The following is a 13,512-nucleotide window of genomic DNA, read 5'->3' on the forward strand; positions in this document are numbered from 1 at the left end:
ACCCCACTGTGGGGGAATGAGCGAGTGGCTGCGTGGGGCTGAGCTGCCGGTTGGGGTTAAACCACAGTATTATGGGATATATTGCATGTAAGTACAGTGGTCCTTGGTACCCTTTGTATGAGCTGTTTCTTTGTTGAGATCTTTTAAAGGCTCTCCCTTTCAATTTCTTCTGTACTACAGTTGCTGATTCAAATCTCTTCACTTACAGCTTTCTGTAACAAGTCCAAAGAACACAGAAACTGTAGCCGGGGTTTTTCTAAATTGCTTATTTCTATGGTTAAAGCAGCAGCTTTGATTTTGTTCCTTGTTTTGCAACTGATTCTCACATGACTTTGGCCAAAATACTTGCCTATCTGAGTACTGTTTCTTACTGACTTTATCAACCAGAGTAGACCTGAAAGATGCTAGGTAGAGGTGTGTATTTTCATTTTGCAGCTTGTTTTGAAGTGTATAATCAATGTGAAAAATAAAATGGATATCTAACATTTTTTAAAAATGCTGGTCCCTGTGACAAATAAATGAAGGCATTTCTGCAGGATTTGTATGATAGAGCATGAGAAATCAGCCGTTGCATGTCCAAGCAACAATTCCTGCAGCAGTCAGTAATATATTGAAGCCTATCAATCATTAATTGCTAGCCATCTTTATCATGGGACACAACTATGAGGAAAGATATGAGTGCTGTAAAAACTAACCTGAGTAAGAAATGATGTATTATCAGGAAGTGGCAGAAAATGTAAAAGTAAGGAGAAATAAGGCTAATAACTCCATTCTAGTGACATCAGCTTCAGGTTTATTGTAGTTTGTCTTGACTTGCACCACAGGAAAATCTGACACATCATCTCTGTGCCAGTAAATAAGGATTTACTTATTCGGCCAATGTCTAGACACTCACCTAAATCCTTGGAGTTTCCAGTATTCTGGCTGCAAGACTCACAACATCACTGCAGGTGAGCTATTTTTCTGAACTGGTGATTCGGCAATAACTGAATGGAATAAAACTTTTTTCGTTAGTTTTCTATTTAACCTGCACTTCCCTATTCTGTTTGCAGTAATATTATAGGCATGATGGGAAGAGGAGCCAGAAGAAGGAAGTTATTATATGTTGCCTTATATTTCATATCTTTGGGCAGTAGTAATCTCTGATATGATGATAGCCCCATTTGAAGGATAAAGTGACAGTTTTCTGCAAGTGGGGAGAGAATAAAAGGATTCTTATGAAGTAATTTTAATTATAAAAGAAGTAATGAATTCTAACTTAACCGTGTATTTTCATCTACATATGCTACAGTCTAATTGTTGTCTCTCTTCTAATTTGGTATGAAATAACCACATGAAGCAAGCCTTGCACCAAAGAAAGAGAAAAGTTATTTAGGTTAGTGCAAGGGGACCTAATTATGAGTCATGGGACATGATTTTGAAAGGGAAAATGTCACGATTGCAAGATCCTTTGACCTATAAAAAGGGGAAGTCATGATAACAGCCAGATTGTTTTGTTTAAAACATTTTGTAGGAAATAAATCTGCCTGGGCAAAGCTGCAAAGCCTAAGAACTTTTTGTCTGTAGCTTCAATTGCCCACTTACTGTTTGCTGGTAAACATAGGTGGTATAATAAATTGTTATCCCCACTAGATTTCAGTGATATTTCTCTGGCTTCACAAACATGCTAGCATTCCAGAGCACTTGTTACCTCTTAGAAAGCATTTGCTTATTGAGCTAAGGGCTGGATTTTTTCATGTTTCTTTCCTTCTGATTATGTGTTTAAATATATTACATGTATATGTCTCATTGTATATTGTGGATTATGGAATTGTAAGAGGACTTGAAGAATTTAAATTCTACATCAGTGATTATCTACAACTTTATCATCCTTCCCTACAGAGCTGGGCTACCCCAATTTTCTTTATAAAGATGGATGTTATTCCTGTAATCTCAACTATTTTATCAGGGACCATGACTCTTTTTAAGCAAATTCTGCTGATCACAAGCTTGCAGAAAAGTATAAACTTTTAGGCAAATGTTTACAGTTGCCCTGTCTCTCAGCTCAGCACCCCCTTTTTGTGCTCTGCATGTCTTTCACTGACATTCTCGCATGTTCTTACTAAAACAGTGAGTTTAGAGATATGGCACATCAGCTTGAGAGTAAGCCAGCATCCTTGTAAGAATAAACTCGAGGCCTGCCAAGTCCAAGTGCATGACAGCTGATAGTAACTCTCTGCAGTATGCAGAAGAAAGCAATTAGTTGAAATGCTTGTCCAAGAGACTGAAACTGAATTTCCCTCCCTGTCAAAACTTCTGTATAAAGCCTTTCCAGCTAAAGGAATTAAGCACAGTGATGCTTAAAATTTAAGTCTGAAGCCATTGCTCCATATGGGCACGCTTGCATACAGTGCAAGTCAAACACCTTAGATGAGGTTCTAAAAAGCCAGTTGGAAGGAGCCTAAATTAGTCAAAACTGAAGTCAGGTATGGATTTTGGGTCTTCAGCTCAGCTCTCTGCAGGAGGCAAGTGCTGAAGCTCTATTTCCCAAGGATCAAGCAGTTGCTTTTTTCCTTAGGATCCTTCTGGTGGAAGGATCACAGGACCTTCACAATTCATAGGCTCCCCCAGGTGAGGTGGGAAGCCTAAGCTCATTTCCCATCTTATCCCAGAGGGAAACAAGCCCACAACCAAAATTGTCAGGGTACATTTTTACAACATAGTTAAAACACAATATTCTTAACACAGAAGCAACTGTTCACTGTTATGAACCTCAGGTGTTTGGTTTCTAGCAAGCTCTATCTTTCAGTCCAGGCTGTGGGCACCAGAAATGTGACAGTGTTTACTGCTGTTCAAACTGATGAGTTTAAAAGATAAAGGAAATTGGTTTTAGCACCTAAATTGCCTAGTATGCAAAATTTCTTGTAAATGCCTCTCTCAAAGGTCTGTTGTTCAGCCAGTGGTTACTGACCTCAAGGCACGAATCAGTGGGTGATATTCTACAGCCTGTGTGATGCTGAGGTCAAAGTCCATGTGACGCTACTTGTAAGAAGTACTTGGGGAAATTTTCATTTGCATACACAGTGGTTTTCAATTATTTTCACATTGGCTTCATCTCTTTTTCAGGTATTTGATTTTAGACTGGGTCCAGGCATCCTCTGCTGAATTCAGTGATGCTGGTCCAAGACCACCATGTTCGCTGATCTGTCAGCAAAGCAGTTCCTGTGAGCGCTCTCCCGCACAGAAGGCAAGCACCAGTCAGCCAGCTCCTGCCTAGCTGACCCAACTGATTTCTTCTGTGGTAATGGGGAGTCTTGCCCCATGCCTTCTCCTTCCCCCAGCTGCTGGCTGGCAGCAGGCAGATGGTAACTAATTCCCCAGCCAGAGTCGGGCAGAAGTCGCTACCTCAGTTTAAGATGTTATCAGCTGCACCTATCTGCTTGGCTTCTCTGCTGGGCATTAAATACCACAAGCAGAGGCAGGAAAAAATCAGCATTTGTTTACACCTCTGCTGCCCTCATGCACAGCCCAATTTATTTAACTATGCAGGAGCTGGGAGCAAATGCCACATTTTAGTCTGCTGCAGCCAACGCTAAAAGAGGTCTTGACACAAAAAGTGCGCTAAACTATGGAGCAATTGAGGTCAATGCTTCTGTACGTGACTTTGGGTTCTGCACTGCTGCCAGATTCAGAATCACTTTAATTAAATTGCACACTAGTTTAAAGTAGATCTGAGAAACAGCAGAAAGACAAAACTTACCTGGTTCTTTCTCCATCTCCCTCTCACCACTTCTTTGTGAAGGAAACTGGCTGCAAATTTTGATGTTGCACCAAAGCAAAGAAAATTGCTTGTTTAGAGCAGTGTCTTTTAGAAAGGCTTCTGTACACAGAGTGTGTTGCTCTCTTTCTTGTCCTCCATTTAGAATCTAAAACCCACAAGAGTTCAAGCAGTGTGCCCTAGAGTAACTAGGCTCTCACAGCAACAGATGAAAAGAGGTGTATCTGACTTATGATAAAACAAGAAAGTGAAGAGTAATGAAATACAGGCAATACACAAAGAATTCATAGATAACAATAGTATAAAATTTAGCTTATATCAATAATGACCAAGCAATAAAACAAATATTAATATTCAAAACTGAAGTTTCACCTTGAAGGTCACTAACAGGAGAACAGCCTAAGAGAGGACAAATCGGATGTAACTTAAACTGCGAGTCTAAACTTAAAAGTGCGTCTTGAGGAGTGCTAGGCATGGGCACTGTAGCATAGACACTAGCCCAATGAAAGAGAGAGGGGCATATCTCCATGCAAAGCACCTCTTTTACTAAATCAGAATTGTATTAATTAGGGCAAATTATTATTATTACCACTATTTTTACCAAGTATTCCTAATTGTTATCAGGAGTAATATACCTAAAAATAACATGGAGTTTTCTATTCTAAATAAAGAACCCTGAATATCTACTGGTTTTAATCATCACACTTTCTGAATTCTACTTCTTGGAAAGCCCCAGCTTACTTCTCACTTCTGAATCTTCTCACCTCTGATGTTTTCAGGTTTATTTCCTATTAGCATGAACAAAGCCATGCTGGATGTATGTAATTTTTTTCATTTTTACTGATGCTGTGAAAGCTATGTATATTACTACCCCAATATATTTTGCTGCTATCTTCTACTGCTTAATAATATTAAGTTCTCTTAGAGGAACTCATGTTAAACAATCGATCTGCTAAGGAACAAATGAATAGCTGAGGTAATAATTTCTTTCAGCATCCCAGCTAGACCTTGAAGAGGACATCCTGTTCCCAATCTCAGACTTACCTGATGTGATTTGCATGGGGCACTACTGCTAATGCAGACAAGTTCTCTGGTTTAACGAAAAAAAAAAAAAAAAAGCAAAAGCTATCTGTTAGGAAAAAGCCTTAACATAGGAATGGACTTCACAGGGACAACAGAGGTCTGCTAAGGATTCTGTAGCCACTGTTGTCATTACCTAATGTGATGTCTATGTCAGTTGTCTCCAAAGCAGGGTGCACACACCCCAAGGAGTGTGCAAGACAATGCACTGGGGTGCAGGAAGAAAATATTTTTGTACCATTAATAAATAAAATAAAAATATATCATTTTAAAATAGTGTTTATTTAATCTTTACCTCATTCTTTTTAATTTCTATTTTTTGTAGGTTTTATAATGTACATAGTATATTAATACAGTAGTACATGTATATAACTTATTTATAAAGAAACACACATCTATTGAGGGAGGAGGTGCTCAAAAATTTTTCAGTGTTAGGGGTGCATGATCAAAGAAGTTTGGAGACCACTGCTCTGTGTCATATTGGAGCCACCTTGCACTGGACATCTGTGTGACCAGCTGCAGAGTATGAGTCTCAGTACAGTTTAGGACATCTTCATGTGGCTAATCTCAAATAAGTAGCACTATTGAAACAGGTTACCTATTTTTCCCACTATGGAAAATTAATCTTATGGGTGAATGACAGAGACAGATCAGGCTGGTAATATGGAGACAAACATATTGCTTCCCTCATACTTGTGTTCATCTTCTACTTGGATCACACTTAATATTTTAAGAAATTCTTTGCAGCTTTCCTTGCTTTAAAGAGAAGGTGGATATACATTGGAATGTCAGCATTGCAAAACTATGCGTCCATTCTGGAAAAATACCTCTGGTGGTGACTCCAGCATTTGTGATGCAAGGTGAGTGAAACAGCCATACAGTGCTCCATGAGTAATGGGTGCATCTTCCAAAAATAGATTTTTGAATTAGGGAAAAAATATGTATCCTTTTAGCAAATATTCTAAAATAGCTTTGTCAGTGATTAAAAGAAATTAAAAGAGGAAGTAGGTGTTACAGTATAACACGTGTTTTTATGGCATCCCACAGCTGAAATGCATTCAGTGAGAAAAGACTGAAGAAATTAAATGTGTGTTAAAAAATCAGGTAAGAAAATAATTTCTGTATTAAGAATTTATAAGACATTAGGAGCAGAGGTAACTCTTTTCACAGTTTGTTTGACTGACAGGCATGTTTGATTTGTGGTAGTATTTGTTCAGTCTGTAGTTTGAAGAGATTCAGTTTGTCTAGCCTGGAGAAGAAGAGTGTTCAGAGGGCTTATGTAGGAAGGAGCTCATTCTCTGTGTTCGGGGTGGGTACGACAGGAGTCCCAGGCTCCAGACTGAGTAAAGAAGAGTCACATCTGGAAGATTTTTTCTTTTTTCTAATTTAAGGGTGGCACTTGAACAAATTGCCTGAGGAAATTATACTCCTCATCATTCTTTCTGAGAATGTTAGATAAACATTTTATGTCAGAAATTGAAGTGATTCTGCCATAGGGAAATGATATGAACAAATAAGACCCCGAACAGCCCTATTTATTTGTTTTGTGAAACTGTGATTGCTTTTTCTTATATCGTATTTTGAGTTATACAAGGCTAAATCCAGGTTTTGGTCTACCTTTACTTTGTCTGTCAGTGACACAAATTCCAGAAGACTAAAAACCCCCAGACAAATATTTGATTTATAAATTCCCCAAAGTCCCATGGATTATAAGTGATGTGCTTTTATTTTGCTATATTAATTTTATAATTGTGTTAAACTGTGTTGAGCTGAGTACTACAACAAGCTACATTTTATTGAAAATGTCTGTATGGAGTTCAGGCCTGACCAAGGTTAAATAAAGGTAGGAAAAACTTCCCTGTTTAAGGCAACAGCTCTTTTCTGAAAAGAGGGGTTCAGTGTTATAGCTACTGATCTAGTTAATTTATTTAGCTAACTATGTATTTAGCTCTTGCTCAGTTGTATATTTCCACTCGTGTTTTATGATGCCACATACTTTACAAACATATATACATCTCAGGAAAAGGCGGAAGTTTTCAGAACTGCTTATGTAATTTAAGAGCCCAAGTCAGATTTTGCCTTCTGAAGTCACTTAGGCTTCATAAAGAAACATATTACTCAGCATCCCTTTCCAAAGACCTGCTGGTATGAAACGTGGGCAAGGTGCCCACGACAGCAGAAGTGAGTAGGACGGGGACTGTGTAACAACGAAAATCAAAAGTCAGATAGCTGCTCAGTTTATTTTACTTGTGCTTCACGGGTTTACTGCAGGGAGAGGGACTGTTCTTGTCTATCTGCATGCACGTGCATTCAAGGAGCTGCCTAAGAGGGGAAGTGAAAATGGTGTGGTGAGAGTGAGGGAAGGTGGGTGAGCTGTGGACACTGGAGGGCCAGTGTAGTGGAGCAAGGTGACCTGGTGTCGACGCACTGCAGCCAGCTGGTAAATGTGGGGAGAAAATGGACTTTTCTGCAGAAAGCTTTCACTGTCCTGGACAGACGTCTGTGACTTTAGACACTGTGAAGAGGCATCTGCACATTTGTGCAAAGCTGGTGAAGGTGTTATTGATGTTAGTGCATTCAGAGCTTATGAATACTCAGGTTGACAATATACAGAGCTTTTCAAGTACTTCAGGTAAAGCCAATCAATTATCATTAGGCAAAAGGTTCTTTCCACAGAGAAAAGCTATTACAGAAGTGGGTTTTTTGGTGGTTTTTTTTTCCTGTGGAACAGTTACTGTGAAAAAGTCTGGTTTCTGTCTTCCCTCCACTGTTCTCCTCACAGGGCAATTACTTGACAGCTTAGGATAAACCCCAGGGAGCCACTGGAAAATTACAATGGTTTTCACCAGTTTCTATATGACTTTTTTTCAGAAGGATGGCGTGTTATGTAAGGGAATTGGTATCTTCTGTAGAAAGTCCCATTAAAGGATTAAAGCAGAGCCTGAAGTCTTACGGCTTTTCCTCTCTACTTCTGTTTGATATGACGCCATAGCCAGGGAGTTCAACATCATAGCCTGATACCTGTACTTCTCTACTGAAAGGATAACTCCTAATGAGAAATGTCTAAAATACTTCCTTTTCCGTTCAGTTGTGCTCTTTTGATCTAGTGCTTGCATCTTCACACACACACACACAGTAGCTGTATTCTGATTTTTTTCTCAGTTTTGTGCCCTGACTTTTATTTAGGAAATAACTGGAGCCTGTAAAACCAAGTATGTACGCTAATTCGAGTCACTGAGAAGTGAGCAGAAGAGCACCCTTTTTGCTTTCACTCTCCTTTAAGGATGTCACAGGAGCTATGAGGGCGGACTGCCCCACGGGAGGCAGCTGGGAGCCAAGTGTGGCCATGAGGCCAGCAGGGCCATGCCCTCCCCGACCAGCGTCCATCCAGCAGCACCCAGCGAGGGAGCAGGGATGGGATGGGGATGGTGACCAGGGCCAGCCCCGAGCCCTGCAACTGCCCAGCCTGGCCCCAGCGATTTGTCTGTGCAGCAGGCAATGAGCATACTCAGTAAGTCAGTAAAATCCTTGAGGGTTTGCTGCACCAAATAAACATGAAACTTTCAGAAGCATCAACCTCCTGGAACAGGGGCAGCACCCAAGGTGTGTTTCATCTGAGGAAACACCATAATTTCTTGGAATCTTTTGTTTGTGAGAAATTTGGAAAAAGAAAAAAAAAAGTCTGTGTGTGTATAGTTTTGTTCTGACTCAGACCAAACCCAAATCTCGAAAGCGCCTGAACTTCCCAGAAACCTCAGAACTCTTTCTGATCATCTCTGGAAGGAAGCTCATTCTGTCACTCACCATTTTGTTCCTTAGAACAAAAAAAGTTGATTTCTTCACAAGTCTTTTTCAGGAAGAACATTGTTCTCTTGTGGCTATGGCTGAACTTTTCAGAACAGAACATTTAAAAAAGACTTTCAAAGTAGATGAGAGAGGAGTCTGCAGCTGTAATGAGGTAGGATAGATTGGAGCAGGTAGAAGCCTTGAATGTTGATAACATCAGCCTTATTTGCATTTACTTCATACAGCCACAAAGATAATGACTTTCTGTAGTGTGGTATGGACTTACTGCTCTCAGGAGAGGACAAAGGCAGGTAATTTTGAAATCTCTCTCTCTACAGGCAGTGGTTAGACCATAACAGAAATGTTAGTTGATAACAATGGGGCTTATTTGTATTTCAATAGGAAGTTTCAATGCACTACTTGATACTTCTGCACACTAAAAATATTGCTAAGGATATTACTGACATGAGCATGCAAATGAGCTTCATATCACTTGTTTTAGATATTAAAGTGTCTTTCCAGGCAGTGATGTAGCTCAAGTTACACACAGGTAAAAGGTCTAATCTGAACAATGTAGAACTTTTCCACTTCTCACCAGAGGAGATTTTTTCTTCTTTATTTATTTATTTATTACTACCTCACCATTCACAGACAAGTGTAGGGATGTGATCTGGACTAAATCTTCTGTGCAGTAACAGCTGCTTTGCCAAAACCATCTCAGTATAAGTCTTATGGAGCCAAGGAACTGGTCTGTATAGTCTCGCTGACTCCCTTTAAATGGCTTTTACTTTTGGCAGCTCTGCATAGGGAAATGGGTTTAGATTCAGCTGGGCACAACAAAGTAGAAATTAACAGTGTCTGGTTTCTGGTGAGATCCTATGGGGAGAAAACAGAGCTTTGTTGACAGCGTAAGTGCAGTTTCATTTATGGATTGAGAATGTGACCCAGCCATGCCATAAAATGAAAGCAAATAGACTTGGCTTTCTATTGCCTTGTGTATGTACGTGTGGTGGAAACTACCTTTTCTATGTACGCGGTAGGAAATAAGTCCTTCCTTAAATTGATTGAACATTCAGCTTGTCAAATTGTCATGTGTCCTTGCTTGAAACAGCTTGAAACTTGTTCTGTGTCAGTGAAGCTGCTCAGAGATAAGGATGGCTTGAAGTTTTTGACTATTGGATATTGAACCAACTTGGTAGTAAATCAAGGTCTGGGCTGTAATTTACAGACAAGTTTTGAGCTAGCTGTAGAAGTCAAGGACCCCATTGCTAAAACACCGGGAAGCGAAAAGGAAAGCGATGAATAATTTGCAATTCAATGCTTCTTTTTTTTCCTGCCTTCTCATGCAGGTGATGCAAAGTCAATTTTTCAAAATCTCTTTGTGAAACAGCTGAAAAACTGCTCATGGTCCTTACTAGTGAGGAACAGCTAGCAAAAGGAAATACAAAAGCTATTTTTTGCCTTATGTCGTATTTATGAGGTTAGTGTTCAACATAAAACCAGCATGAAGCTATGGCATTAAGATGAAAAGACTTATGGCACCTGGTCTGAGTCAGAGCAAAGAAAGTCCCTTTCTTCAGAGGTGTTTCAGGTGCTTTATTACTGTCATAAGAACAGTAATATGGGAATGAGCTTTCAGTTACAACCCTCCATTTGGGGGTCAGAAACTTATCATTTCAGTCATACATCAAAGCCATGGCATTAAACATGTTCTTCCTGCCCTGTTTCAGCAGCAATTCCCTGGAAATGAACAATGGGGGTTTTCAGCAGGTGCCGCTGCCCCAGCCTCGGGAATCCAAAACTGACTCAACAGCGTCTCTCTTGCTATAACCCCGCTCAACCCGAGGCAGCTCTCCATCTAGCTGAGAGGACGGCACTTGCCCCTCTGTCCTCAAGTCTCAGGCACCTTCATCCAAGGATCTCCTCTGACGTGAAGCCAAGCCATCTGCGCTGAGCCCCAGGTCTGGCAGCGAGTCCCAGGAGCTCTGAGGCAGGTGCAGGTGTTTTGCTTCCAACATCTGGAAACCCTGTCACCCCTAAGCTGGGCATTTTAGGATCCTACTTTGAAATGGCTATATTAATGTTATCCCAATGCCTTGCATGAGGACTGACTCCTTGTAGCATTTGCAGACAGGACTGGCTCACTTTGAAGTTGTTCATTGGACAGTACTGAACTTGGATAACTGTATTGTGGGCCATTGCTTCTTGGGCTTTAAGATTTTTCATATAATTTTTAAAAGCTTTTTGAATTATACTTCAGGGCTATTTGGGCAAAGCTATCAGGACTCAGCAATTTTTTCCAACTCTTCCTCTCACTTGCATCAAAGCACCAAACAGACCAAAGAGCCTCCCAAAAGTGGGATGTATAGAGAATCCCTTCTCACTTTCTGCCTATACCGCATTATTCATCTCCTGCCTCCAAAAGTGCCAGATTTTCCTGCTACTTGCAGCTGCTCAGCCCTGTGGATGAGCTCTGTCCAGAAGGGGAAGTCAGACACAGCAGATTCCTTGGCAGGAATGAGTCAAATGGAAAAGGGACAAAAGGAAGTCAAATGCTCAATATAGATGAGTAAACTGTCCTTAGGGAGTTCAGGAAGGAGATGGAAGGCCAAGGGAATAAGATAACCTTCTTTTCAGTTTCTTACTGTCTAAAAAATTTTGTTAAGATATGTGTGTGGGAAAGGGCATGCTAGTAAAAGTAACTGAGGACAACTGGAAGAAAGAGAGAGTATTACTGGATGTCAGAGCTCACCTCCCACCCTAGGACAGCACATATACGTATTTCTATCCCAGGCTGTGTGCTGTCAGTCTTGATATCTGCTGACCAAAATCCAAGACTTTTTCATTGTTATAACACTGGTTTTCCTGCTCATTGCTGATAAGCACAATCTTTTCAGCACTGAAACATCAACTGAAACTTTTATCTCAGGACTGAATACATGCTCTTCAACACTGAGGGACAGAAAAGTCAATGGAGATAGTGTCAAAAAATGTATGAATTGTATCAATAATTTCTTTCTTGTTCTTTCCTTCATGTTTCATTGTTTCTTGAAAAATAGAATACAACTCCAAAGAACAGGGTAGCAACACGGTTGCAAGAATTATCTCCTAGGGTTGATTGCTACTACAACAAAACCAGAGTGCTCATGTGGAGTAACTTAGATTTGTACAGAGTTTGGAGGAGTGCAAGGTCGTTGCTGGAAGTACCACTGTAAACCAGTGACGGTAACTCTTATGCTTGCAATGGCACCACCTGGTGGGTAGCTACACATTACTACAGCTTCCAAATCGTATGGATGATGGCAATTTCTGGACAAGTTTTTCCATTTTGTCTACGGTTGGACTTGCGTTTGAGCCCAGATGCACCCACACCCCACCCAGCCCATCGTCAGGCACAGCCACAGCCAAGTCCCCAAACCTTTATCCTAGTGTCCGTCCCTTCTCTGGGTTTCAGAAGGATGGGGCACAGGTGAGGTCAAGTGTACTCCAGGCTCACCCCCTTGCAAATGTTTAGGTCTGGTTATCCATAAATACTGAGCCAGAACTGTGGCTAGGCTAACACACATACAAAAGAAACAGGGTTGTGGGACTGGGAGTGCACAAACCCAGCTCCTGCTTCGATGAGCAGTAGCAACAAAACCTGGTTTTATAGCATGCATGGTTGACATTAGTAGTCCTTTACATCCATACAGCCAAGTAAAGCTGAGGTAGCCTAGCAATAGCCACCCTCCGACTGAGACAGATGCACAAGGGAAAAGGGGGAGTTTGGTTATGTAGTTAAAGACCAAACTTTCTCACAATGTTTGTGCAGAGGGAGAGTGATTTTCATGCTATTATCTCCTAGTTTCCACAAGTGTGACATTGTAAACTACTTTTTAAAATGTCATTTTACATTTAATAAATGCCCACCTTCCTTTTGGCTTTTCCTGTCAATCTGGAAACATTTAGCTATCAGCCTGTATCTCCATGCTGCAGCTACAACAATATCTTTCAGAGAAGGATTCACCTACGTCTTGCACCAGCAGCAGCATGACTCCTTCTGTGTCAGTGCAGCTGCCTGGGATTCTTCCACCTGGTCATATTTGAAATAGCTGATGATGCTGGATTTCTCTCTTTTCCCTGGAGGGATTTTTTTGGTGGATAAAAGGAACTGGTTTAGGTTCAACTCCAGATCACCTCAGATCCTTTTTAAATTGCATTAATTGGTTCCTTTTAATTATAGTTTGAACTTTCTTCTTCCCCTTTTTTTGCTCTCAAGAGAAAATTTTTCATCCCCGTAGTTGCAGAAAAAGGTTTGAAGTTATGAATCTCAGTGAGTGACAACCCATAAAGCAAGTATTTAAGAAATAATCTGATTTTTAAAACAATGTCTCAGTATTTCTCACATTTAGGATTTCTAGATGCATGAGGCCAGCAGTAGGACCTCCAGGTAAAAGTGTTAAGGAGTAAAAATTCAGTGTTACTTTCTGGTCCCATGCTCTAATTCTGCCACATTTAATTTGAAAGATCTGTAGGCATAGCTAGCAATACCCTAGACTTAATCTACTAGAGCATCAGTTGCACCAACTGCTACTAACTCGGACTCATGTTTTCAGTTGTTCTAACCTGTACACCCACAGAAACGAAATAGTTCTATCTCTTTATGAGAAATGGGGTGGAGAGGGGGGGAATCACTTTTATACTTATCTGTTATCAAGTTTCATCTAAGCTTCATTCTAAAATAATTTAGTTTCATATACTGAGTATACCAAGGCCAGTTTTTGGAAGCTACATGCTGAATATATGCTCAGCAATGACAGTAATGAGTTTAACTCATTAAAATATCCATGAGTTAAGACTTGCCTTTCTGGAGTAAGCCGCAAAGGATGGGATTCAGCTCATGTAAATTA

This window comes from Haliaeetus leucocephalus, unplaced genomic scaffold (genome assembly GCF_000737465.1).
Source record: "Haliaeetus leucocephalus isolate CR32 unplaced genomic scaffold, Haliaeetus_leucocephalus-4.0 Scaffold712, whole genome shotgun sequence".
NCBI classification, from domain to species: domain Eukaryota; kingdom Metazoa; phylum Chordata; class Aves; order Accipitriformes; family Accipitridae; genus Haliaeetus; species Haliaeetus leucocephalus.